The sequence below is a fragment of the Tamandua tetradactyla genome, chromosome 8 (assembly GCF_023851605.1).
Source record: "Tamandua tetradactyla isolate mTamTet1 chromosome 8, mTamTet1.pri, whole genome shotgun sequence".
NCBI lineage: Eukaryota > Metazoa > Chordata > Mammalia > Pilosa > Myrmecophagidae > Tamandua > Tamandua tetradactyla.
The window spans coordinates 2,454,983-2,482,247 of record NC_135334.1 but is presented as its reverse complement, the minus strand read 5'-3'; the positions used below and the strand labels follow the sequence as shown (position 1 = coordinate 2,482,247).

Genomic DNA, 27,265 nt, shown 5'->3' with positions numbered 1-27,265 from the left:
AGAGGCATGCAAGAGGTCAGGAGAACCAGGGAGGAGCAGCAGGTGGGACCCAAGGAGCTGCAGCCTCATCAAGTCCCCTGACGGCCCACCCTGAATTGACCAAGGACAGCACTGTGGACCCAGGGACCTGTCATCCCATATCCTGCAAGAGAGGAGCCCGCGCTAAGGGGCAGGAATGGAACAAATGTTGGGGCCATCTAGGAGTACTGGGGACAGGCGCGGTACTCCAGGGTTTGGCAGTGAAGGGAAGTAGAGACAACACTAAAATGGAAGGAGGTGGGGTAATAGGAGAGAAGGTCTAGGTGGGGGAATGGACTGGCTCAAGATCCACAAAACTGGGCAATTGGTAGAGCATGAGAAAGAGCATGTGTCTGTGGGGGAGCGAGCAAAGCTGGAGACAGTGGGTACGAGTAGGGGTGCAGGTCCACCCAGGGCAGGCCAGCGCCGACTCTAAGCCCAGACCCAGGCTGGCACTCACCCTGTGAGACCCTGGTCCTCAGGAAACAGCACCCAACCCCTGCTGCTCAGGGGCGGCTGGAGATTTAGCCTGGGTTCAGGCCAAGAGGCTCACCACAGCCACCCACAAGGAGAGCTGGCAATAGTTCCCAGGGAGGGGGCTGCACAGCAGATGCACATTCTCTCATTAAGTGACTTGCATACGGAGTGAAGACATCTCTCCCCCTCACCCGCCCTGGCTCGCTCCCCTCACGTGCACTGTGAGCTGCCAGCTCCCGGGTTCCCTGCACTCACAGCCACCCCCCACCCCCAGGTGGCCTGGCTGCAGCATGGGGCCAAGGGTACATACTCAAGCAGTAGCCCAGCAGCAACAGGGTAGGCTCTGACATTCACCTACATGCCTGTCCCCTTCCGGAGAATTGTAGGATCACTCCAGGATGGGACAGAAACAGTCACAGACAGGGGGGCTCAGCATTTTCACTTTTTCTGCTCAGTGATCTCTGCTTCTACCTGGAATCCTCCAGGGAGGCTGCCCCCAGCCAGGAGAAGAGGGGGGAGGAGGTCTGGGGTAGGAGGGGAAGGAAGGAGGAATTATCACCCTACTCAAGGACAGGGGTACTTCCTGAGCCCCTCCCCTCAGACTATGGTTCAAGTCTGATCCCTGTGAAGGAGAGAGGGAAGAAAGAGAAAATCACAGACTGTAAAGAAGCTCTGGTTACAGCAAGGACATTAAGAAGTCTTCCAGTGAAAGGCACGGTTGACATCTAGGACTGGATAAGGAGATCCCTGTGAAGGAGAGAGGAAAGGAAGAGAAAATCACAGACTGTAAAGAAGCTCTGGTTACAGCAAGGACATTGAGAAGTCTTCCAGTGAAAGGCACGGTTGACATCTAGGACTGGATAAGGAGTTCACTGACTTTTAGGCATTTCGGCAGGACCCAGGGTTGGACTTCCTCACAAAGATGCCAGGGGATGGGGCAAGCTCACTGCTAGGGCTGATCTTAGAAGGCTGGAGCCGTCACTGGAGAAAGTGACGCTGTCTCTCAGTGGAGTGGGAATCCTAATTGGTTTTGGCAGATGCTAGAAGAAGGAATAAGAAGCTGAGGGAAGTGAACATGCTGAATTGGGCATGTTAGGTGAGGCTAGAACTCCTGAAGTCTGTTGTTCCCCAGGAGTATTCCACTGTTGGCCCATTTACTGAAATCCCTAGGAATATGTTAGTGAGAGGGCCACCAGCATTTCCAAGAAGCTCAAAACAAGCTCACCTCTGCAAGTCAAGCCTTAAGGCAAGACACAGTCAGAGCACTGGGATGGTTGGTTTCTAACAGGATGATGGGCCCCAAAATAAATGCCAGAACTAGGAGGCCATGATTTCCATATGACTGGAAAGGCTGGAGGGACTTTCAGGGATTTGTGGAGATAGTTAATAGGTCATAGGGTTCACAGGGGAAAAAATAGATGGGCGGCCAGTAGGTGTGTTGTTTAATTTATAACCAATGAAAAGGTAGAATGGAAAAACAGGAGGCTGGGGATAATAGCATCAAAAAGAGTCACAATTATTTGCTCAGTTCTACACCTGAATCAGTTTTCAGATTCCAGAACCCACTGACTGAAGAGGTGGCAAGGTCCCTAGGAGATAGGACCCTGAAATGTTATGGCAAGTATAGATAATGACTATTTCCGAGTCATCTCCAAAAGCACCTACAATCATTTGATTGGGTGACTGTAGACTGGGGAAAGAGAAATACCCAGTATATTAAGGACCATTGGATGCAGTTTACATTGATGCTGATACTCACAGAATCACAGCGTCATCATGTCACCTACCCTTGTTAGAGCAGGAGTTCATGGCGGTCAGGTAATAAATGGAACCTTTGTGTGCTGGTTTGAAAGGATGTGTGTCCCCTAGAAAAGCCATGTTTTAATCCTAATCCCATTTTGTAAAGGCAGCTGTTTCTTCTAATCCCTATTCAGTATTGTATGTTTGAAACTGTAATTAGGTCATCCCCTGGAGATGTGATTTAATCAAGAGTGGTGTTAAACTGGATTAGGTGGAGGCATGTCTCCACCCATTTGGATGGGTCTTGATTATTTCTGGAGTCCTATAAAAGAGGAAACATTTTGGAGACAGGAGATTTGGTGAGACCAGAGAATGCTGCAGCACCACAAAGCAGAGAGCCCACAAGCCAGCGACCTTGGAGATGAAGAAGGAAAACACCTCCTGGGGAGCTTCATGAAACAAGAAGCCAGGAGGAAAAGCTAGCAGATGATGCCTTGCTCACCATGTGCCCTTCCAGCTGAGAGAGAAACTGTGACTGTGTTCGCCATGTGCCTTCTCACTTGAGAGAACCAAGGTATCTTTCCCTGGATGCCTTTGATTGGGCATTTCTATAGACTTGTTGTAATAGGGACATTTTCTCAGCCTTGGAACTGTAAACTAGCAACTTATTAAATTCCCCTTTTAAGAAGCCATTCTGTTTCTAGTATATTGCATTCCAACAGCCAGCAAACTAGAACACATTGGCTTTCCAATGGACCTGCTGGGTCCACAGACCTACACAATGGCCTTCTCCCTTGTCCCTTACTATTTATGTCAGTTTGAGGTCTCCAAAAAAGAAGCCACTAAGATAGGACAGGAAATGAGATTTACTGTGGGAAGTACCCGTGAAGGAAAATGGGGAAGGAAACAGAGGAGGTTGGGAGAATTGTTAGATCTTGATATAGGTTTTGACCCCTGTGAAATACGGACAGGGAGAGTAAGAACAGAAGCCAGGCCACTGACTAAATGGAAGTTCTAAGAAAGTTTTGGCAAGGCACACAGGAGGCCCTTGAGCCAGAGTCACATGTCCAAGGAATCCCATCTTCCAAGAGCAGACCTGCCTCAGTTTCCCCACTATACTCACATATTTGCTGGGAACAACCCATGGAAAGCATGGCCTTGGCACAAAAATGGAGATGGATTTCAGAGCACATTGGCTGGATTGTTGGTCCATCATCTTCCCTGGAATAGGAGGTCTGAGGGACATTCTAAGTCCAACCCAGGATGCCACACAAGAGGCTCTCTACACCGTAGATTCCTTTCTCCCTTTTTCTGCTGGGGTATGCACAGTCATCATTTGCATTCAGTTAGTTTTACGTTTATTTCTACATTCTTTGGCACTCCTTTGGAATTCAGCAATTCAACCAACATTTATTGAGTACTTATTAAGTACAAAGTTGTATGCTAAGCACCGAAAGTGGGGAAAAAATGGATTAGAGGTCAGAGGCTCTCCCTGATTATGTGGAGTTTGCAATCCAGTAGAAGGAAATAGATATGTAAACAAATTAGAGCAATGAGGTATTAAATGGCTGTCACAAAGTTCTCTAAGCATAGTGGGCACAAAGGGAGAGCTGTCATATGTGCTTTGTGGGGGTGTATTTGTGTCTTAGGGCTGCTGTAACAAGTTACCACACACTTTGTGGCTTAAAATGATCGAAATGTTTTCTTTCACTGTTCCAAAGGCCAGAAGTCCAAAATTAAGGTGTCAGTAGTGTTTACTCCTTCTGGAGCTTGGGAGGGAGAATCTGTTCTGTACTTCTCTCTTAGCTTCTGGTGGGTGCAGCTGCGTCACTCCCATTGCTGCCTCCACTGTCACATGGCCTTCTTTCTCTGTCTTCTCTGCATCTCTGTATACAAATCTCCCTCTCCTTTCTCTTGTAAAGAGGCCAGTCATTGGATTAGGGCCTACCCTAATCCAGGGTGACCTCATCTTAACTTGATTACATCTGCAAAGAATCTATTTCTGTATAGTCACATTCACGGGTACTTGAACATAGCTTTTGGGGGGGACACAACTCAGCACACTCCAGGGGATGTGTTCAGGTAAGGCTTTATCAGAGGGAATACGGTGCTGGAGCTGAGTTTGGGAAGGTAGGAGACATCATGAACAAGCAGGGGCTAGGAATGAGGGCAGAACATCTGAAGCATATGTTAAAAATCATAAGTAATGGAGCATGGCTGGAGTTAGACTGCCAGAATGGGAGTAGTAGGAGGCAAGTGGGGCCTCAAAACGAGGTCGTAGAGCCAAGGAGCTCATCCTGCAGGTTGGCAGGAGTGACTGAGACTGTAAGGATAACAAGATTCACATTCTTTAAAAAAAAAAAAAAAAAAAAACCTTGTATTTCAGCAGAGGATGGATGCCCAGGAATAGACAGGCTCAGGGAGACCAGTGAAGAGGCCATTCTGATCATTTAGAAGAGATAAGGTTGATTGTCCACTGGGACATATGTGGTAGTAGAGATGGAAATGAAAGACAGATAACCAAGATGTTAAGATGATGGAACTTGTGGGACTTGACTCTAGCTGTGTTTCCTGGGTCATGCATACACCCAGAGATGGCTATTGGGTAAAGCGATGAGGTCAAATTGGGACATGCTGAGTTTGAGGTGCCCTCAGTTCACCAAATCAGAGACATCTAGCCGATAATTACTTGGGTAAAAGATTGTGAATGGCAAGAGCAGGGTCTGGTTTATACATGAAAATAACAATGTCCTGAAGAATGAGGGAGTCCGTGTGGATCTTTGGCAGTCCTGCTTTATGATCCATCCATGGAGGGTGAGGGACTCTGGTGGGAGCCAGGAATATGTCGGTTATTTTTAGGCATGTGCAGGGATTCTAGTTGGCACATCTCCTACTCCAAGGAGCCTCTTCTCTCAATAGCTTTCTTTCCTCCCATCAGTTTATTATCTCCATGGGTCCCTCTTATTCAGATTCTGTGCTCTGTGACCTCCAAGTGGTACCCTGGGTTCCGCACAGGGGCATCTTCATGCAGCAGGGAGACTGCAAGCAGGTAGGAGGCACATGTGCTGTGTTCATCACAGCCAGGGTCCTCCACGGATGTGATCTACCTTGGAGAACATAAAAAGAACAATGGTGATGATGGACAGCCATGCCATATGCACCCCTATCCTAACTTTCCAAGGATGTTATGACAAATGCCTCACAGTGGTTTGGCTTAAGCAACAGGAATTTGTTGGCTTATGGTTTCATAGATGCCAGCAAGGCCATACTTTGTCTCCCAGCATTGGTAGGGTTCTGGTGATGACAGTTCTCTAGAATGGTAACATCCTTGGTCTCCTCATGTGGCTTTCTCTGTCTTCTGCCTTCTCTTTACGAGGCTTCCAGCAATATGGATTAAGACCATTCTGATTCAGTTTGGTCACCCTTAAAAAAGAAACTTATAAGATCTGATTCACAAATGAGTCCACAACCAAACTGACAGTAAGTTTTCAAAGGCTCCTATTTACAAATGGGTTCATACCCACAGAAATGAAGATTGAGATTAAAAATATGTCTTTTGCTGGAGGATATAATTCAATTTACCACGGTCTCCAAGCACTATGTACATACCTTCATCTGATGAGAAAAAGAGCATTCAAAATGATGTAGGAAAGATGCTAACCAGAGACACCATTTAGACTTGCTGATTTGAAGTCCATGCTTTCTTTACTTTATCAGTGGAAGTAGCTCAGAGGGAGGCCTCTTGAGCTACAGAGCATCCAATGCTTTGACAAAAACATCTCCCAAGTCTGTGTCCTGGTTAGTAAAGTCAGTAAAATCAGAGTACTAATATTACCAAAATGATAAGGTAATTTTAAGTACTTAAAAGCTAATAAAAGGTAGAAAGGAAGTACCCACACCTGAGCCTTAATAAGCTCCTAATGTAAGTAGCTTTTATTAACTGGAGGTGTAATCAAAATCTACCCAGCTCTCTAAAACACAGATTCCTAGGCCCAACCCTCAGAAATGCTGAACAAGTAGGCCTTAATGGGAGGTTTGGGAATCTGCAGTATTATAGAACTCTTGAGGTGATTTAAATAAGCATCCCAGGTGGAAAATTACTGAGTTCTCAGAAATGATTCAGGAGATGAAGTTCAAAGGCTCACACCTTCCACCTGGAGATATAGACATTAATTTTCAAAGGACTTAAGAGAGATAATCTCTGATTTCTATTATTTTGTCTTTTAGGTCAGTCATATTTTGCCACTGGTGCAATAAAAAGACGCTTAGAGGCAGGAAAATGGGGACAAGGAAATGGAGGTGAGCTAGGTTTGTTGACTTCCCCTCTTTCCCTTAGTCTTTCTTCCCTCCGCTCTGTTCTGAATGAGAGATGATGGGCAGCAGTTGTGCCCAGCCACTCATGGCCTGTCAGGAGTTCCAGCAATGTGTGTCTTTCCATGCTGAGGCAGAAGCCTTCCCCAGCTTTGATGTCCTTACTTGTACAGTGAGATTATGGAAGAGATGGGTGGACTCCCTGCTGAAAAGGGATTCACAAAGACTGCCATACTTTCTTTAAGCTAAAAAGATGTGGGCTGGCAGCAAGGGAAAATGAGGGACTGTCCTATGGTATTCAATCCAAACAGCAGTAACAGCTGAAAGAACCAGTATTCTCTAGCATGAAAAGCAAGTATGTTGAATTCATTCATTTGAACAATATTTTTAGGACATCGACTATGTGCCAATGATTATACTAAGTGTTAGGAATAAAAAGTTAAGCAATAAAGAGATTTCTATCCTCCTGAAGTGTCATACCAGAGGGAGAAAGAGGTGTCTACATTAATACTATTTTTTTTTAATTTTTAATTTAAAAAAATTATAAGAAACACAAACATTCCCAACACATACACTCAGCAATTCACAATATCATCACATAGTTGCATGTTCATCATGATGATCATTTCCCAGAACATTTGCATCAATTCAGAAAAAGAAATAAAAAGACAACAGAAAAATAAAACGAAAACAGAAAAAAAAAATTTTACATACTATACCCCTTACCCCTCCCTTTCATTGATCACTAGCATTTCAAACTAAATTTATTTTAACATTTGTTCCCCCTATTATTTCTTTTTATTCCATATGTTCTACTCATCTGTCGACAAGGTAGATAAAAGGAGCATCAGACACAAGGTTTTCACAATCACACAGTCACATTGTGAAAGCTATATCATTATACAATCATCATCAAGAAACATGGCTACTGGAACACAGCTCTATATTTTCAGGCAGTTCCCTCCAGCCTCTCCATTACATCTTGGATAACAACGTGATATCTACTCAATGCGTAAGAATAACCTCCAGGATAACCTCTCCACTCTGTTTGGAATCTCTCAGCCATTGACACTTTGTCTCATTTCACTCTTCCCCCTTTTGGTCAAGAAGGTTTTGTCAATTCCTTGATGCTGGGTCTCAGTTCATTCTAGAGTTTTTCTCAGTCCCTTGATGCTGAGTCTCAGCTCATTCCAGGATTTCTGTCCCACATAGCCAGGAAGATCCACACCCCTGGGAGTCATGTCCCACGCAGACAGGAGAAGAGTGGTGAGTTTGCTTGCTGTGTTGGCTGGGGAGAGAGGCCACATCTGAGCAACAGAAGAGGTTCTCTTGGGGGTGACTCTTAGGCCTAATTTTAAGTAGGCTTGACCTATCCCCTGTGGGGTTAAGTTTCATATGAACAAACCCCAAGACTGGGGGCTCAGCCTATTGCTTTGGTTGCCCACACTGCTTGTGAGAATATCAAGAATTCAACTTGGGGAAGTTTGAGTTTTCCCCCGTTCTCACCATTCCCCAAAGGAGACTTTGCAAATACTTTTCCAATCACTGATCAAATCACTCTGGGATTCATCAGGGCATCACCTGGACAAACCAACAAAATCTCATGTCCTATACAAAGTTCCATGTACTTAAGGTGTTCAACCAACTATCTACATAAGTTATATTAGTATAAATTTGTACCAAATAAACATTTTTTGTTTTAGTCTCACACATAAGTTGAAATTTTAAAATATTAATTACCATCTATTTTCAGCACATTGCAGTAATGGCATTCTTTTGTTCTTTTTCTTGCAAAAACATTTTTTTAATTTGTACATTTAGTCACTATCATTATACACTCTAGGGATTCCTAGATTATATCACCTCAATCTTTATCGTCTATCTTTCTTTGTGATTTCATTTATGCCCCAGCCCTCCTCCCTCTATCATTCTCATATGCAGCTTCATTCAGTGTTTTAACATAATTGTATTACAGTTAGGTAATATCGTGCTGTCCATTTCTGAGTTTTTATATTCAGTCCTGCTGCACAATCTGTATCCCTTCAGCTCCAGTTACCCAATATCTTACCCTATTTCTATGTCCTGATGGTCTCTGTTACCAATGAAATATTCCAAGTTTATTCACTAATGTCAGTTCATATCAGTGAGACCATACAGTATTTGTCCTTTTGTTTCTGGCTAATCACACTCAGCATAATGTCCTTAAGGTCCATTCATGTTGTTACATACTTCATAACTTTCTTCTGTCTTACAGCTGCATAATATTCCATTAATACTATTTTTTCATTGCAATTGTGCCAGTTACTCTGAAGGAAAGCAGTAGAATATGTCAATGTAAGTAATGCCAGCTGCTGTAACAAACAATCCCCCAAATCTCACTGGTTCATTTCTCATATGTGTTCAATGTCTGGTCTACATAATGATTCCAGGCCCCAGGTTATCTCTACTTTGTGGTTCAATTACTTCTTAGGGTCTTCAGAATCCTTGTATTCAGCCAGTGAATGAGGAAAGAGAGAGAGATTGGGGAGCATCTGCATTGTTTGGGGGCCATACCTGAAATTAGTGTTTGCACTTCCTTTCTACATCCCATTGCCAGGACGAAAGAAATAAAGAGAAGTCCATGTATGTTGGTCAGCACCACCAATTTCTTCCATTAACAGGTTAAAGTAAAATGAAAACAAGTAGGGAGATAAGCCATTATGTTACAGGTGACTGGAGGCAAGTAAGCAAATGTAAACTATGAAAAAGGGGAAGGAAGGGAGGGAGGGAGGGAGGAAAATATGTTCTTATTCTAAACCCCTGAAGGAATTGCTTTCTCCTTATTTTGATTGAGGAATGATCCATTTATAAGTAGAACGTCTGGATCTTTCCCCCGCACAGAAATATCTTCCTCTATAGGAGAGAGAACTGTCAGATCTTAGTATTACGCAGACCTAGGAAGCCACTAGCATCTCTTAAGGCTGGGCTGTTACACTCTGATCTGTCCATGGGTGACTGCAGCAAGCTTAGATAGACATGTTTCAAGGATCAAGGGCACTCTGTGGGGGCCCAGACATTTCTTTGAGGAGAAAAATACCTCAGAGAAAATAACCTGGAATATCCAAATCTCCATTGGTCATATTAAGAGCGATCCAGGCAGTTTGCAATCAAACCAGGGAAAGGTATTGATAAAGAATTGCAGAGGAAGGACTTAACAGAGAAAGAAGGGGGCATGGATAAGGGGTTGGGGGCAGAGAAGAACCCTGGAAAAGAAAACATCCCTTAGCAGGGCCTCAATTCAGCAAGAGAGTGAGATTAAGAGGAAGTCAGTTTATTCTTTAAATTACACAAGGAAGGGTGGGTGCTGGGGGTGGATCCTATTCTGAATGGAGACATCCGACGTTGGCATTCGACAGTGTTGGAGAAACTCCACTGCTTGCCTTATTACTCGTTACCACTCCAGGGAGGATTCCAAGTGCTGAAAAAGGACACATTCTGCTGCTGCTAAATTCGAGATGCAGAAAAAGTAGTTCTCCGAAATCAGTTCATTTTAAAGTTACCTGGATCTCAGTTACCTGAGAGAAGGGACGTTACGGGTGAGGTTCTGATGTCCTCTGTCCTGTCTTCTATTGGATCTTTTCCTCTATTGCCCACTCCGCCCAGAGTCAAACTCTTCTTATTCTGTTGGAGGTGATGATAATGATGATGAAAGTGACAGTGACGATGATGATGTAATGATTAGGACTGATCAGCCCTTAGTCAGGCACCGTGCTATGTGCTTATCATTTATCTCATTTCGTCCTCCAAAGAGCCCAGGGAGGGAATGCTATATTCATCTTCATTTTTAGAAATAGGATGAAATCAAGACTCAGTGGGGGTAAGAAGGTGTCCAAGGTCACACACCTAGTAAGGGGTAGAGCCTGAATTAGAGCCTTTGGGTCCTTTGCATGCCAAGCCCAAGCCCCTGCTGTACCTCTGTGGGGTAGTAGCACTTCCAGCTTCCTGGCTCCCGTGCACGTTGAACAGATCCTGCATTACTGTGTCACTTTGGTGGCAGCTTCCAAGATCCGGAAACCACTGTGGAAGAAGACAGAGGGAAACAAAGTCCTCCTCTCTCCCAATCCTTGCTGTCAGGCAAGGGAGCAATCCTGAACGTTGAAATTCTGGGCAGACAGGAGGCTGACAGAGTCTGCATGGGGGCACAATTGTTCCTGACAGGTTTATCAGCAGCTGGCTGCCTGCAGTGAGATGCAAAACATGGGCTTTTGTTTCTAGAGGCAAAGCTGCCACTAAAAGGCTGATGGACTGTTTCTAAAAGGGCCCAGAGCAGGGATTTCCAGAAGAAGGTTTCCTACAGGGCCACCCCAGTCACATACTCTCTTCTCCTTATATACCCTGTCTCTGAACTTCCTCACAACCATTCAAAGACTTTTTTCTGATTGCTGCATTGGGGCTGAGTTAGGGAATGTATGGGCAACTCTTCCTGATAAGCCCATACCCAAGGAGTTGAGTCTTAGAGGTCATCAGATGCAGGAATCTGGTGCATGTGATGAGGTGCAAAGCCATCTGAACCACCAAGACCCTTGCCCTGCCCTGAGAGTGAGGGTGTGGGAAAGTGCTGGGGCAGCAGTGCTAAACAGAGGGATGCTGAGGGAGGAGAAAGGAGCAGGCTACTTCCCAAAGCAATAGACCTGAGAAGACACTAGTGGTTAAGACAACCCCTGCTTATCACTCGAGGAGATTGTGACCCAGAGGGATGAAATGACTTGCCCAAGTTCACACAGGTATTTTTACCTTTCTCTTACCATTTACTCTTATTTGTCCTCCAGACTAGGCCTCCTCTGGTTCCCTGACATCCCCCATCTCGGGTTGAGTTGGGTTCCTCCTTTACCATCTCTTCACACCACACTTTACCATGGGTTTATTTTCAGTCTTCTTCATGAATCCAATCTCCCTCTGGGTAGGAACCTGGTGTTAGTTTTCCCTGTATTCTTTGCATTGAACACAGAACTTGACATGAAATGAAATTAATAAACACAGCCCCATTAAGCCTTTCTGCCCAGGTCTTCCAGCTCCTTCTGCAGTTTTCAACCCAATATGCTGAGTGGCCTATCCTCTCCCCAGATAGAAATTTCACCTGGCAGGGAATGCAAGATGGGGGCCAACCGTTGTGGCATTCACTGGGTGATAATAAGCAAAAGAGAATCCAAAAACAGGTGTGTGGGGCAGGGGGCAAAATAATGTCTACATCTCCACTTTCAGTTCTTCTTTATTAAAATGTGACTAAGATGGTCTTGCTTGCTGTTGCACTGCCCTCCTCATCTTCTGATGTCCCTCTGGGGAGGAGAGGCTGGCCCTCTGCTGGGGCCTGTGAGGGTACACGCCTCTCAACACACACAATCTGCAAAAGAGAAAGAAGGCAGATTAGATCAGCAACTCCAAGGTTCTGAACTACAGGGAGAGAAGAAAGGGAAGTCTGACAGTCATCTTCAGGGGACCTGAGCAGGAAGAGGACAGGAAAGAAAAGAGGGAAACTGTTATTTACTAAGCACCTACCATGAGCCACCTCCCACTCTAGTGTTTTCATGTCATTTGATTAAATACTGACAACGAGGGTAGGTGTGGTAGATTGAATCATGTACCCTCTCTGGAGCTATGCTCTAAGTCCTCATTTCTGCATACTGCACACTGTCAGTAGGACCTCTGGAAGGTGTTATGTTTAGTTAAGGTATAGTCCAACGAATGACGGTGGGACTTATCCCATACCCCTGGAGGGCTTTATTAAGAAAAGAAACGGGAAGCCAGGAGTTAAAGAAGTTCACACCAGGAAAAGTTAGAAGTCAGCAGAAACTGGGAGAGTCGAGGAAAGGAGAGGTGTCACCATGTGACGGGAGGTAGATACAAGCCAAGGAGCCCCAAGAACTGGCGCCAGTGTGAGAACACCGCGACTTCTGGGAAAAGCATGTCCTGCTTACCCCTTGATTTTGAGCTTCCAGTCTCTGACACTGTGAGACAATACATTGCTGTTGTTAAGCCAAAACTAGTGTGATATTTGTGATAGCAGCTCTGGCAAATTCAGACAAGAGCCGTCGTAATCTCCACTAGATGCAGGAGGAAATAAGTTCAGTAACTTGCTTGTGGACACACAGCTACTGTGTGGCCGAACTGTGATTAGAACCCAGGTCAACCTGATTCCACTGTCTTAGATTTTTCTACCATTCCATGCTGCCTTTCTGGAAATGGGAGACTCATCTATCCATGCTTCTCATGGCCCAGTACTGCCATCCCATCCCAAAAGTCACCCCCTGCGCCCATGAACTTCACTCTTGTGCTTCTCACCATCTCAGAAGATCTGCACTCTATGCAGGAGTGACTTTTGCATCATACATGCCACTCTTTGGCATCTTTATTAGGACCAACAGAAATAAATATGTGACCTCAATATGTCAGAGCAGATGCTTGGATGAGCCCATGCAGAGGAGAAGGTATGTCGGCCCCAAGCAACCAAAAAGCAGTGACCTTCTGCCCATTAGACCTCACTCCATTGTTCAGGGTAACAATATCAAAATTGCTTCTTTAGGAAAAACATACACAGTGTTGTCTTTCCTAGACTAATCTCAATAGGCTTTGTACAAAATAGTCCTATCATGTCCGAGATGGTTGTGGATGGATTTGGGGAGTGGCATCCTTCAGGACACACAGAAACGTGTATCTGTCCACATTCTGTAAGTGCATACAGGGCAGCACTGAAGCCCCTGCAACTAATAGCCAGAAATGAAGTAGCTTGCCCAGTGTCACAGTTAGTCCACTGCTTGCAATAGGTTTTAAGTAAGGTTTGCTCGAGTTGTACATATTCCCACCTGCCAGGTAGACTAAATGGCCTAGGACAGCTCTGTCATGAGCAGAGCTGCAAGTCAGGAGCAGGTCCAGTGTTGGCAGTGGTCAAGCTGACACCCCCTTGCAAGGGTAGACTTTGCTTAACCTCAGTCTTAGAAGCAGGGACATTGAGTTTCTGTGAAAAGTCATGGTTGTCTCACGCTGCAGTCATTTGCAACATGAATCTTGCGGCTTGTTCCATCTTACATAAGAGTCCTGTAACAGCACTACCCAGCAGCTAGCGCAACACAGAACTAATTAGGGCTGAAGCCCATACGTCTTCAGGGAGGGAGGCGGCTGGGAACTTGTAGCAGGAATATTATCCCAGTGCAACCCATTACAGAATCATTAGCAAGAAAATAACATTCCAGGTATTAATACTTGTAATAATTTCACTAATAAACCTGCTTTCCCAAATGAAAAATCTCCTCATGGATCATTTTAAGGTGCCACTTGGCCAGAGTTTACTGCTTTGGTGGATAAAGTATGTTGAATCACTGCCAGCCCTCAACTGCTTCTCTTTGAGCCACACCCATTTGCAGAAGCTTCACTTCTTCCCAACATGAATTTATTGTCCCTCGGAAGCCCACAGTGTCCTTAGTTTACTGCAGTTATTTTAGACATTTCTTAAGTATATATTTTTTTAATTTTTCAATTTGAAACTGTCTCACTAAAGTTGGGAAGAATGTGAATTTTGCTTAAAGGATATGGCTTCCTGCTTTAAAAAGAAAAACATATTAAGTTGTACCTGTAAGGAAAACAAAGGATTACTTGGATTCAATCTCAGGTACAACAGGACTCCACTCAGACTGTACAGATGGAAATGTCACAGACACTGTCCTTATGTCGCTTGCAGTTCAATGAAGGAGACAGAGAGGTTCCATAACAATTCCAATTCGATACTATAAATACAAATGTTTATAGAGAACCTACAGACCACAATTCTGCTCTCGGGAATGGTGGCCAGGGAAGGATTCTTCAAAGAGGAGATACGGACTAAATTTTACTTGTTTTCTTTTTCTTTTTTATTTCTAAGAAACATTTTAACGGCTTTATATGAGGAATACCGGACATAAACTAAACAGAACAAACTTAAAGTGTACAATTTGATACATTTTGAAATACGTATACATCCATGAAACCATCACCTCAATCAGAAGAATGAGCATGATCATTAAACCCTGAAGTTCCCTTGTTCTGCTCTGTAGTCTCTTTTCCCCTCCACCCTCCTTCTTAGACAAACTGCGATTAGCTTTCTGTCACTGTATGTTACATAGCATTTCCTAGAATCATACATAAACAGAGTCATATAGTCCATATTCTTTTTTCTGGCTCCTTTCACTCAGCATAATGATGTTGAAATTCTCCATGCTGTAACATAGCTTATTCCTGTTTGTACCTAGTAGTACTACTTTGTATTAATTAATCATAGTTATTTTTAATCCATTCACTTGGAGATGGGTATTGAGTTGTTTCTGGTTATTGGTAGTACAAACATGAATATATGTAAGAATAAATGTATTCAGTTCTCTTGGGTAAACACCTAAGAGTAGATTGGCTAAATCATATGGGAGGCATACGTTTGTTTTGTAAGAAACTGCCAAGATGCTTTTCAAAGTGGTTGTATCATTTTTCCTTCCCACCTGCTGTGTATGATGGCTCCAGTTGTTCCGCATCCTTACCAACACTTAGTGTGGGCATTATTTTTAATTTCGTCCATTCTAACAGATGTGTAGTGATAGCCATTGTAGCTTTAATTTGCATTTCCCTATTGACTACAATGTTGAACAGTTTTCTATGTATTTATCTGTCATCTTTATATCTTCTTTGGTGAAGTGTCCATTCAAATCTCTGGCTGATTTTTCTATTGGGTTATTTGTTTTCTTTTCATTGACTTTTGAGAATCCTTTATACATTATTCACTTAATTCCTTTACCACATTTGTATTTGCAATTTTTTATTCCAATTTGAGGCTTGATTTTCACTTTGAGTTTTGAAAGATATATAGAAGTAAGTTAAGGAGTTATGGTGGAAGTCATTCCAAGAGAAAATAATTTTTCAGAGGAAAGAGGTGAAGTTGTGAAAGAGCTTGGTAAATTCTGTAAACTGCAAATAGTTTAGGGTGACTTGGTTGTAAAGTACCTTTGAGACAGTTGGCAAGAAAGGCGTGGAGTTGGAGGACAGATTTTTGAAAGTGTCGTAGGAAGCCAGTGAAGGATTTTAAGCTGGGGAGGGGCATAATCAGACCTGCATTTTAGGAAGATCATAACTGTAGTAACACAGGGAGAATTGGGAGCCAGAAATTAGGGAGACCATTTAAACGACAGCAGGAACAAGCGCAAAGATTATCTGAGCAAGGATAGAGGGCCTCTACAAAGATACCAAAGGAATTAGCCAGGTCGAGGTGGGAGTTCTGAGACACGGTTGCACACATGGAAAACCTGTAAGTGTCTTGTCCGCACATGGAGCAGTGTCACCGCACCTAAAATCTAGTCAGTTAGACACATGGCTTGAAGTGTATTTTCAGACTTGGAGATGTATTTATATTGACTGATCCACAATCAGATCCCATTTTAAGAAACTGCTTCACACGACTGCATGTTTCAGGCTCTGTTCTAGGCCTTTGTGAATCTTACTTTGTTTGTACCAGTATGTTAATCTATAAATGAGGAAAGTGAGATTTGGAGAAGTTAAGGGGTTCACCCAGGATTCCACACTAGTAAGTGGCAATTCTGATACGCTTTACCCAAGTTCAGACTTCTTTTTGGCAATCAGCTGCATTTGCCAGACAACTGGCTAGAATTACAAGGCAACCCGAGGCTTAGGGGAAGGCCCACTGATCTCTATGTGACAATCTCCTAGTCATTAGCTTCGTCAATGCTAACCCACAAAAGCACCCTCGGGTCGGGGAACATCTGTTCCCTCACTCCCCTGAAGCACAACAGGTGAAAATTGGCCCCAAGTAATGCTGCAAGAATGCCAGTTCATACATTATTAATAAAATGAGCCTTTGCATGAAGAGCAGAGAGGTATTAGAACAAATGTGCTATAAAATAACTAACATCAATTAAGTTTTCCTTCCAGGTACTAGAGACTTTTCATGGAATATTTCATTGCGTTCTTACAGCAATCTTATATGGTAGGCGCTATACTTGTGCCACTTTCCTAATGAGGATTCCACATCTCTTCTGAGGGGTGACTTGTGCGACTTACTAACTTCAACAGTAAATGGCAGTGCTAGAATTTGGATCTGTCTATCTGATTCCAGCATGCAGCACTTACTGTGTCTCTGGGCAGAAGGTTTCTACTTCTGCCGATGCTTAAGGGCAGGGCAGATACATGTCCATGCAATCTGAAGGAAGGGCAATCTAGAAAATGAAACTTCTGGAGGTGAAAACCCTGACTCTCTTGCCACAGCAGAGATGGCTCTAAAGGAAATCTGTGGTCCCAAGAAGGACATCCTCTGTCATCAATGATGGCCCCAGAGCAGACATCTGCAGGATGGGCAGATGGTGCTTTCCATGGAAGAGAACAGCAGCACATGGCAGCTTCCCCCTGGAGGTGATAATGACATCCTCCCCATCCAATTAAGTTCAGAGGACATTTTGCCGGTGACAGGGCCCAGTGAAAGCCCCTCTCACTCCCTGCCTGCCTCCCTTGCAGGGCCAATCCCCGTATTCCCCGACATTGTCGTGGTACTCTGGGCATGAGACACCTTCGCGAGTCCTCCTGCCCCCAGGCCCCCAGGGTCTCTGCCTCTATCTTGACCAAAATTCTCAGCTTGATCAGGGGCTGGTTCAACAAGCTCCAACAGAGAAGAGCCCTCATGGGATGGAGCACTTCCTGACTGTTCAACTTCCAGCTATGCTTTCCCTTCATTCCTCCTTCCTTCCCTCCTTCTACCCCTCCCTCATTTCTGTTTTGCTCCATTCTCTATTTGTGATCAAATATAAACCATCTGGCTGTACCTGGATTGGGTCTGTGGACTCACCGAGAAATATGTCTAACACAATTCCTCTTTTCTTGTATTTTCGTCTAGTGAAAGAGACAGACACTAGACAAATAAGTGTACAAGTAATTAATTACAACGGAGATGAGTGTTCTAAAGCCAGGAAAGGGAAGTACTGTGGGTGGGAGAACACATCATGAGAAGCTGTGGGAAAGGCAAAGCCTTTGCTGGGAAAACAGCATTTGAGGTGAAACTTGAAGGGCTAGTAAAAGTTAGTTAGAGGGAGGAGAGGAAGGAGAGGAGTTCAGACAGCAGGACAATATACACAAATGTCCTGAGCGTGGAAAGAGCTTTGTGGATCCATTCAAGGATCTGGAAGAAGATCACTCTGGCTGGAGAAGGGAGAGGTGGAAAGCAAGGCAGAGGCCAGACCCTGTGGGGTCCTCCAAGCTGTGAGACAAATTGGGACTTTATCCTTGAAGAATTTGGAAGGAAGAGAGATATTTTTGAGAGGAGAATATCAAGGTCATATTTGCATTTTTAAATGTTCTCTTCTATTGCAATTTGAAATACAGATTTGCGAGCGGTGGCAGAAGTGAGAGTTGAAACTAGATATGGGAGGAGCAGCTGGAGAGGAAAAGATAATGTTGGAGATGTTGATGATGATAAAGGAGGAGGATAGGAGCTTAAACCTGGCTGGTGGTACTGGAGATGGATAGAAGTAGAGACCTCCAGGGTAGTAAATCACAGAACTTGGCAATTGATTAGACTGGAGGGCAAGAGAGAGGGGGAGGTATCAGAGATGAAGCCCAGGTTTCTGGCAAGAGCAGTTCCTCCTCCTCCACAGCTCTCCCCAATATGCTGTCTTCATCTCTCTTCTCAGCTCGTCAGAGAAACAGAGCACAAGCAACCCATAGGATAGAATATTTGCAGCATTAATGCTATTTTAGTACAATGAAACCTGGAGATAAAAATCTCTCCACTTGTTATATAAGTGATAAATGTCAGGAGACAGTTTTGCTCCAGCTTCTGTTTCCACCCAATTTGTTCCGGGTTGGACTCTGATGCCTGCGCCTTCCCCTAGAGGGTTTCCAGAGAAGGAAGAGCCTCTTTTTGGCCAAGTTGCTATACCACATTCCCTAGTGAAGACAACAATTCTTGTGTTGAGGTAGCAGGAAGAAATAACTGTGCAGAATTTATCTTGGATTTTAGGTAGGAAAAGTTTGCACTTACTTCTGTTTGAACATTTCTTTTTTTTTAATTGAGATATATAAGCTGCATGTCATCAAATCACCCATTTAAAATGTATAATTCACTGATTTTTAGCATACTTACAGAATTGTGCAACCATCACCACAGATAATTTTAGAATACGTTCATAATACCCAAAAAAACTCCATTTACATTAACAGTCACTGCCCTTTTACCCCAAACCTTGTCACTCCCCAACCCTAAGCAACGACTAATCTTCTTTCTGTCTATATAGATTTCCATATTCTGGACTTTGTACATAAGTAAAATCATACAATATATAGTCTTTTGTAACTGGCTCCTTTAGGTTAATGTGTTTTTGAGGTTTATTCACATTGTAGCAAGTGTAAGTACGTCATTCCTTTGGATCACATAATAGCACTCCAGTATATGAATACACCACATTTTATTCCTCATTTGATGGGTTTTCTGGTTGTTTCTACTTTTTAGCTATCATTAATATGCTGCTGCTGATATTTCGGTGTAAGTTTTGTTTGGACATATGTTATCATTTCTCTGGGGTAGATTTCCTGTGGGGTTGAATGTTTCTTAAAGGCAAAAATCATCTGCTTCTAATTCATGTGCCTTTGAGTGAAATATGCTAAACACAGTTTCTGTAAGAAGATTAAAAAGTTTCCGTTAGGGAGTCTGCAACCAGAGTGTTAAAGACTGAAAGAACATACCTACATATATATCATAAAACAAGTACAGAACAGCCCTCATGCTGAAGGAAGACTTAAGTCAGCAAGACGAAAATAAATGCTAATAAGTTTAGTGTGAATGAAAGTGTGAGTGTAAAGGTAAACGGTTACTAAGGACATCCTGAGATTGAGATGAATGGGGTCTTGTAGGTTCCCTTGAGTCTACTTGCATCATTACTTGCCTACTCAATGCCCTGAAAGAGCTAATGGGACTACATCCACCCCTACTGTTTGCAGGACAGGGTGGGGATTTGGGGACGCCTGACCTAGATGTAGAAGTGCTAAACCAAGTGCATCCTGCTCACACCTGCAAGCAAATCATGAGTCAACAGACAAATGATGTGTCTGTGAGCACCAGACACACTACAAAGGCCACCTGGGTACACCAGCAAGGTGAGTGTGCAAGAGACAGGGAGAGAAGAACCTTTGCATGAACAAAATACCCTAGTGCCTCCCCATCGGATGGGCTAGGGATTGCAGAGTAAACATGGGGAGACCCCTGGACCCTGGATGCGAGATCAGAGAGCAGGAGTACCATAAACCACTGCCTTTTTCATCAACAACATCACGTTGGAAGTCAAGGCCTCCCTCAAAGTAAGGACGCATCCCGGCTGCAGATCTGTAAGGGCATTTGAGATGGGAGGATTTGTCCGTGATGCTTTGACCCAGGCAGTAGCCTGCAAGGAAAACCCCCTGACATGGTGTCAGCATCAGAGCTGGAGGTTTGCAGAGCCCCACTGCTGCTGCTCCTCCTTAACCGGGCACTTCTGGCCCTGACAGCCAAATTTGCTGATTTCTACTGTTATATGTTGATCATCCTGCAGGATCACAGATCCAAACAAGGATGCTTTTCTTCCCCATCCAGAGAAAGACCCAGGAGGAGTCTGCACTCTCTCCTGTGCCTTTCTGCTACACGCCCACTTCCATTCTCCTGTCTTGCTCCATAGTTGATGTACCTAGTTAAAATTAAAATCAGACACTGGGTTCAGAACTAATGACTCTTAAGCTTCCCTCTCAGGGACTGTAATTACGGATCTCAACACATACAGGGTCAAGAACAGTAGATGGTGAAATTTTTCAATCCTCAAAACAGGGCTGGGATCCAGACATCAGAAAGGTCAGAAATACAAGTGCTAGGGCAGGACAAAAGACCTTAGCTTCCTGTCAATGTTGTGCCTCTCCACAAACAAACGTGGACCCATCAGAAGGCTGGGAAATTAGTTCACAGATCCTTGGCTTGTCAGAGAACTAAGAGGAGGCATTCATTTCACAAGAAGTCATTGTTACCCAAGAATTTCAAATTCCAGGAATAGGCAAGGCAGGACAAAGGTGCACACAGCATAGGAAAGGCATCAGAATCAGGGGTCCATAGCAAAGTACTTAACTCTCTGAGGCTCCTGATATTTGGGGAAATAGGTGAAAGAAAGCTCACTGATCACCAAATATCTATACAATTCTGAGCTCTTTGGACTCCCACTTTGACCTCCACTTTTTCACACGCCTCTGTCCCCGCCTGGGTGTTTTTTCTCAGCAAAGCCATTAGCTTCTCACTCAAGTCTTGAATCACCATAGGTTGTTTTTACAGCAAGTGGAGGGAGAGAAGAAGAAAAAGAAGAAAATCTGTTACCAGCACAAGTACATTTTGCTCTGTTAATCAGCATTTTAAAAATTATCTTTTCCATTCCTTAGAGAAGTTGGCAGGGGCTCCCAACTGTTTTGAGAAAATGTAGCCACCAGACCATCTGGAGCTGACATTTTCAACATGGCAGTCAGGAAAGCTCATCTCAGGAACTCCATGAAGTGAGGGGGTGGGGAGAATGTAGCTTCTGCAGGACCACCCTAGCCTGGGCAGGACATCCCAGAAACTTCTTCTATACAGGCAGAATTAGAATTGAACCCTTTGCCCTCCCCACCTCCCTTTGGCTCCTTCCCCTGCTCTGCCCCTCACAGATATCCATACTCTCAGAAGTGGTATCTTGTTATATTGGTAATAGATGTTGACTCAGAATATCAAAATGCCCTCCAAGTTTGAAGATCCACTTCTTGTTAAATAAAACTTAAGACCACGGGAGACGAGGATAAAAGCACATATATATGTTTACATGTGAAGCAAGAGTGATTGTTTAGCTAACAAGATTGGGGAATTAAGATTTCTTAATAACTAGGTCAGCCAAGAGCAGTTAAGGGAATTACAAAGAATAGTTTAGAATCACTGGTGTGTCTCTTCAGACCTCCTAAACACTTGCAGAGTCGATGTCTACCTCGTACTTATTACAGCTCCTAGAAGTCAGACGTCCCAAGGCCTCAGACCTAATCCTCATTAACCACAGAACAGTCCTCGTGGTGGCCACCTGGCCCATGTCAGGACACAGATGACTGACCAGCTCACTTAATTATTTTCCAGGAAAAGCACTATACCTTTAGTCATTTAGGTTCACATCCGGACTCAGCATCCTTTCACCAGCCTCATCTTTAATGCAAGGACTTTCTTTATGTTTATCTTTGTTGCCAGCATTGATCTTTCTCATCCAAAGTTAGTACAATTGGACCCAAAGGTAGACAAACCCTGGGAAAAGCCCCCACACATGAGCTCAATACTCTGTACTGATTTAAATCATCAGTACTTGCTCATAAGCCATTGGTCACTAGGAAATAAGGAAAGACCAGAGTAAATCAAAATAAATAAGAACAAATGCATCATTTGTATGTGCTTCCATGCTGAGTTGATAGAAACTTACCTCCGAGGTTATAATTGCAATTCATAATTACAAAGCAATTCTGTTCACAACACATTCGCTAGGTATTTGTCTTGGGCTATGGACTATGTCAGAAGTCACAAGCACTGACATGGTCCCTGATGTAAAGACTTCACCATCTAGGCACGAGACTCACAGGGAGTCAACAAATCGGTGTGATACCTCTGTCCATGGAAGAAATGCACCCAGCAAATGACAGATTCTCCTCCTGGAGTAGGTGGTTCTCAAGCTGGCTTTTAAAGGAAGAATAGGAGTTGCTTAGAGGAAGAATTGAGAGAAGAGAAACAAGCAGAGGGATGACCGTGAAGGATGTCTCAGACATGCAAAATAGCATAAACTTCAAATAATTAGGAGGAGCTAAACAAAGGAGTGATGGAAAGAGTGGAGAAAAAGGAAGGCAGAGAGGGCACTAGGCAAATTTGGGCAGGGCCCTGCAGCCTAAAAAGTAAGCCATCTGACAGCATCTACTGAGCTACAATTGACCCTCATTATTTGTGGATACTGAATTTGCAAAACCATCCACTCACTAACATTTATTTGTGACCCCCAAATCAATAGTTACACTGCTTTAACAGTCATCCGTGGACACGAGCAGAGCCGAAAAAAAAACTGAGTTGCCTAATGTGCATTTTCCCATCTGAGATTGCACAAGGTCTCTCTCCTGCTGTAAACAAGCATCCTTTTCATGGTATATTCAGTGTCATGTTTTTTCATATTTTTGTGCTTTTTTGTTGGTGATGATTATTTTGTTGGCGACTGCACTGTTAAATGGGTAGTGCTGAAATTCCCTCTGGTGTCTCTAAGTGTAAGAAGGTTATGATGTGCCTTACAGAGAGAATACAGGTGTTAGATAACTTTCATTCAGCATGAGTTACAGTGCTGTGGGCTGAGTTCAATGTTGATTCAACAATATACATTAAATAAGGTGTCTTTCTGTATATACATTAAATAAGATGTCTTGCAACAGAAACATGTGACAAACAAGGTTATGCATTGATCAATTGACAAAAATGTGGTGGCAAGAGACTCACAGGAACCAAATACCTTATTTCCCTAAGGAGCAATGGATCAGTATTGGCTAATTCAGGGTTTGCCACATTTTTATAGAACAAAACTACCATGAATAATGAGGTTGGACTGTATTTGAATATTGAAACTAATAAGGATCCATTTAGAGATTTTTTGACACTAGACTCCTAAGCTCAGATTTATATTTAGAAAGGTCATTTGAATAGCCTAGAGGAGGCATGACTGTTGGTGGGAGGGCAGCAGAAGCTGGGAGATCAGTAATAAGGCTATAATGGAAAGTCAATGCCATAATCAAACAGACTTGAATCTATTTCCCCAACCCACTTTGTAATTGACCCCTCCTCCACCACCAGCCCCTGGAGATCACTTATCTGCTTTCTGTCGCTATAGTTTTGCCTTTTTCAATATGTCATAGAAATGGAATTGTACAGTCCATAGCCTCTGAGTCTGGCTTCTTTCGCTTAGCATAATGCATTTGAGATTCATGCACATTGTATGTGTAACAATAGTTCTTTCCAATTTTTTGAGGAGTATATTTCATTGTAGAGATGTAAGACAGTTTATTTACTCACTCCTCATTCCAATTTGGGGAATATTATGAATAAAGATTTATAAAGATGCTATAAATATTCGCATACAGGTTTTTATGTGAATAGCTTTCTTTTAACTTGGGCAAATACTTAGGATTGTGATTGTTGGGTGGCATAGCAAATGTATGTCTAATTTTATAAATAATTGCCAAACTGTTTCCCAATCTGACTATATTTTACACTCCCATCATCAGTGAATGAGAGTTCTAGTTATTCAACATTTTTGCTAGCACTTGTAATTATCAGTTTGCTGTTGATGTCTTTAGATGAAGTAAGAAATTTATAGTTGTATCTCATGGATTTAATTTGTATTTCCCTAATGACCTAATAATGTTGAATATTTTCTATCTTTTGACTGAAACCTTGGTTGGCATATGATGGGTGCTCAGTAAATATTTGTTGCATAAATAAATGAATGTCCCCACCGCCATCCTCTCTATTATTCTTTCTTTGTCTCCAGACCGCTGTGAGAAATAACACACAAACAGAAATTTATTGGATCACTTTTTCCGAGGCCAGAAGTCCAAACCAAGGTACGGGCTAGAAGGTGTAGCTCCTCCCAGAGCAGGAAGTGCTCTGGCTGACTGAAAATCTTTGAGATTCTTTGGTTTTCCCATCACATAGCGGTGGTGTCCCAGTTGTCTCCTGAGTTCTGTTGACTTCTGGCTTCCTCTTCCTCTGTGACTTTCCTCCTTACAGGCCTCCAGGAATAGTATTAAGATCCACCCTGATTCAGTAGGTTACATCTTAGGTAAAAAGAACATCTTTGAGAGGTCCCATTTACAATGTGTTCATACCCACAAGAATGGAGTTAAAATTAAAATTAAGAACGTGGTCTTTTTTATTCCCCCATGAGGTCTATTACTCAATCTAGCATATTATCTCTGCAAGAAGAGATGGGAAACTGAACCTAAGCAATGGTGATTGTTCGGAAGAAATACTGAGGAAGAGAAGGTATTGGGTCCTGATCAAATTTGTGGGTCAATGAAAATGAACGGAACATGACTTTCTGGTTGCTCCATCAGACAGTCTGGTGAACACCAATCAGTGAGACGAGGAGTCCATGGGAAGTTAAGTTTGGGGGAAAGAGATGCTAATTCATGTTTTGGACATGTTGAGCCTGAGATAACTATGGGGCAATCAAGTAGAAATGATCTGGAGGCCCCTAGAAGGGCTCTATCTAGTTCACTACCTTATCTCCCGGCACCTACAGCAGTGAGTGGCACTGAGATAAAGATATAAATTTGGGAGTTAATAGCACGTCTTGTTTTGCACATATGTTTTTCTCATTTCTCACCACACCGCTATAACATAACTTAAAGATGAGGACATGCCTTTCAGAAGTTTGACTTTCCCAAGTTCACAGTGTTAATTAGTAGTTTACCAGGACTTGAGCTCACCATTGCTGAGGGCCATTTTTAGTACTTACTACCAATTAGAAAAAAATGCAAATTAGAAATAAGCACCCCTTCAGGGCAGATGCCACCTCCTATGGCTGACTGTAGCCCAAGCTATACTGCATAGTTTGTCAAGTGAAATGCAGGGTTCAGCTTCTCCTCATTCCTTCAGACAAGTACCCGTGCTGGGGGGCTTTGCCTAGGATACCAATTTCTGAGCCCCTTCAACTGTTCATGACACTCCTGATCTACCAATCAGCAAAAAGGAGCCTCATTATTTACAGCCAAGCCTCAATTACATTTCAATACAGATTATTAACTTCTACAGAAAGAAATTTCAACTCACAGCTTCCCCAGACATTAATATTTCCACCCTAAGTTATGTTTGTCTCACTTTTAAAGCGTTTTATGATCATTACCAACCTTATAATGCCTTTCAAGAACAAAAATAACAAGCATATTGAATATGCTACCACGAAAAGGCAAGTGACTACAATGAGAATAAAATGTATTTACATTGATATGTAGGTATGAATTGTGTGTTAAGCTCTCGTTGGAGTTCATATTCACTGTCTATAAATAGAGGCGTTTCTGCATATGTATATATAAATTAGTACGATTATATCATATCTCTAACACATGTGTATATAAACTTAAACTTTGTAGCATGGCAAAATATCTTGTCAGGCTTTCATTTCCCTACTTATTTTACTTTCTCACCACCTTGCATTAAGGGAAGAGGCAGTTAGTAGACAGCTGGGGCATTGTGAGTGTGGAGGGCAGCCAAAGGAGATTAAATGTAGATGTGCCCTAGATAGAAGTCTCAGCTCCTCCACACAAAGGGGTGCTGGCCTGAGAGAGCAATGGGTCTGAAGCATAAGCTCCCAAGTACTGGCACATTCATGTGAAAGCCTTTCTTAGGTCTTGAGTTGCTAATAGTTGCCACATTAGTGCTGCCATATGGGGCTAAGAACAGTGAAAGGACAATGACAGCTCATGTTTAGGACTCATCTGCACCCTGCACTTTCCTAAAAGCTATACACATTTCAGCCCACATAACCCTTACCACAACACCATGAGGTCTGCATTGTTCATAAGCTCATTTGACAGATGAGGTAAACTGAGACACAAAGAGGTGAAATAACCTGGCCAAGAGCACACACAGCTGACGGGACCCAGCCAGAATGTGAATCAGTTCTTCTGGAGTCACTACAATGCCCTGCCTTTCCAGAAGAGATATTGATACCCACATATGCATAATTGCTCGCATATGCCTTTATGGATTTATATAACACCACACCTAAAGAAGCTAGAAAGATCTATGAAGAATAATTCCTGCCCACTCGCTGTGCCTTAAAGAAAGGGAAAATCTCTATTTCATCTGCCGCACAGGAGGGAAACTTGTGATGTTGGATATCAAAGTTGGCCCTCACACAAGCCAGAACACTTCAAGGAATAAAGGGAGGAATGTCCTCCAGTCTGAACAGACACAAGTGCAAATTCCAGTGGTCTCATGGACAAAGATAAGATTAACTCCCCCGCTGCCAGCCTGCTGCTCCTGGACGAGGGACATCAGTGTGACCAGGAAGAGGGGGACGTCTCTGTGTGCCCGCCTTTGACACACTCGGACCTGAACTCAAGCACTTTTTGGAGTCAAGAGCTGGTTTCTACATAGCCCTTCTTTCCCTTTCTCTTTCATCAGTAAGTCTGACTGCTACAACCTCTGTGATACAAGTAGGAATGTTCTGAAAATTTTAAATACAACATAGCAGCTGAGCATCATTTTTGGGATACAGAAAAGTCTCATTGGCAATAGGGCCTTTGTTTGGCCAATACAGAGCTTAAATGTGGTTCAATACAGTCCAAGGGCCTTTCTTTTGACTCTCTGCACTGAGTGGGTGTTCTCTCCCATCTGGCTCCCTCCTCTACTCAACAGAGACACACTTTCCATTCAGGCACCCAATAGGGAGGTCAGTAGCATGCAGAAAGCTTTAAGCTCATGGCAGAGTCCAATATAACTGACTGCCCAGAGCCAGGCCTCATAAACAGGGTCTCACCCATACTTATACCCTCTCTCACCCCTTCAGGTCCAGAGAAGGTGCCGAGCTAGAGCCTGGGGTTCAAGGAGTTTTTCCAACTACTCCCTCCTGGGTCATTATCCAGCCAGTGATGCTGGGCTGAGTAAAGAAGT

At 43.3% G+C, this 27,265-nt stretch overlaps 1 long non-coding RNA gene across 1 annotated transcript in view; it reads right to left on the bottom strand.

Moving 5' to 3' along the window:
* Positions 1–10,118: 10,118 nt before the first annotated feature.
* LOC143643148 (uncharacterized) overlaps positions 10,119–27,265 on the bottom strand; it is a 67,015-nt gene continuing 49,868 nt past the window's right edge. The window contains exons 3-6 of the long non-coding RNA XR_013156152.1: positions 11,663–11,926; positions 11,331–11,481; positions 10,499–10,602; positions 10,119–10,206 (exon numbers count right to left, since the gene is read on the bottom strand). This is a non-coding gene — a long non-coding RNA (uncharacterized LOC143643148). The remainder of the gene's footprint in view (positions 10,207–10,498; positions 10,603–11,330; positions 11,482–11,662; positions 11,927–27,265) is intronic.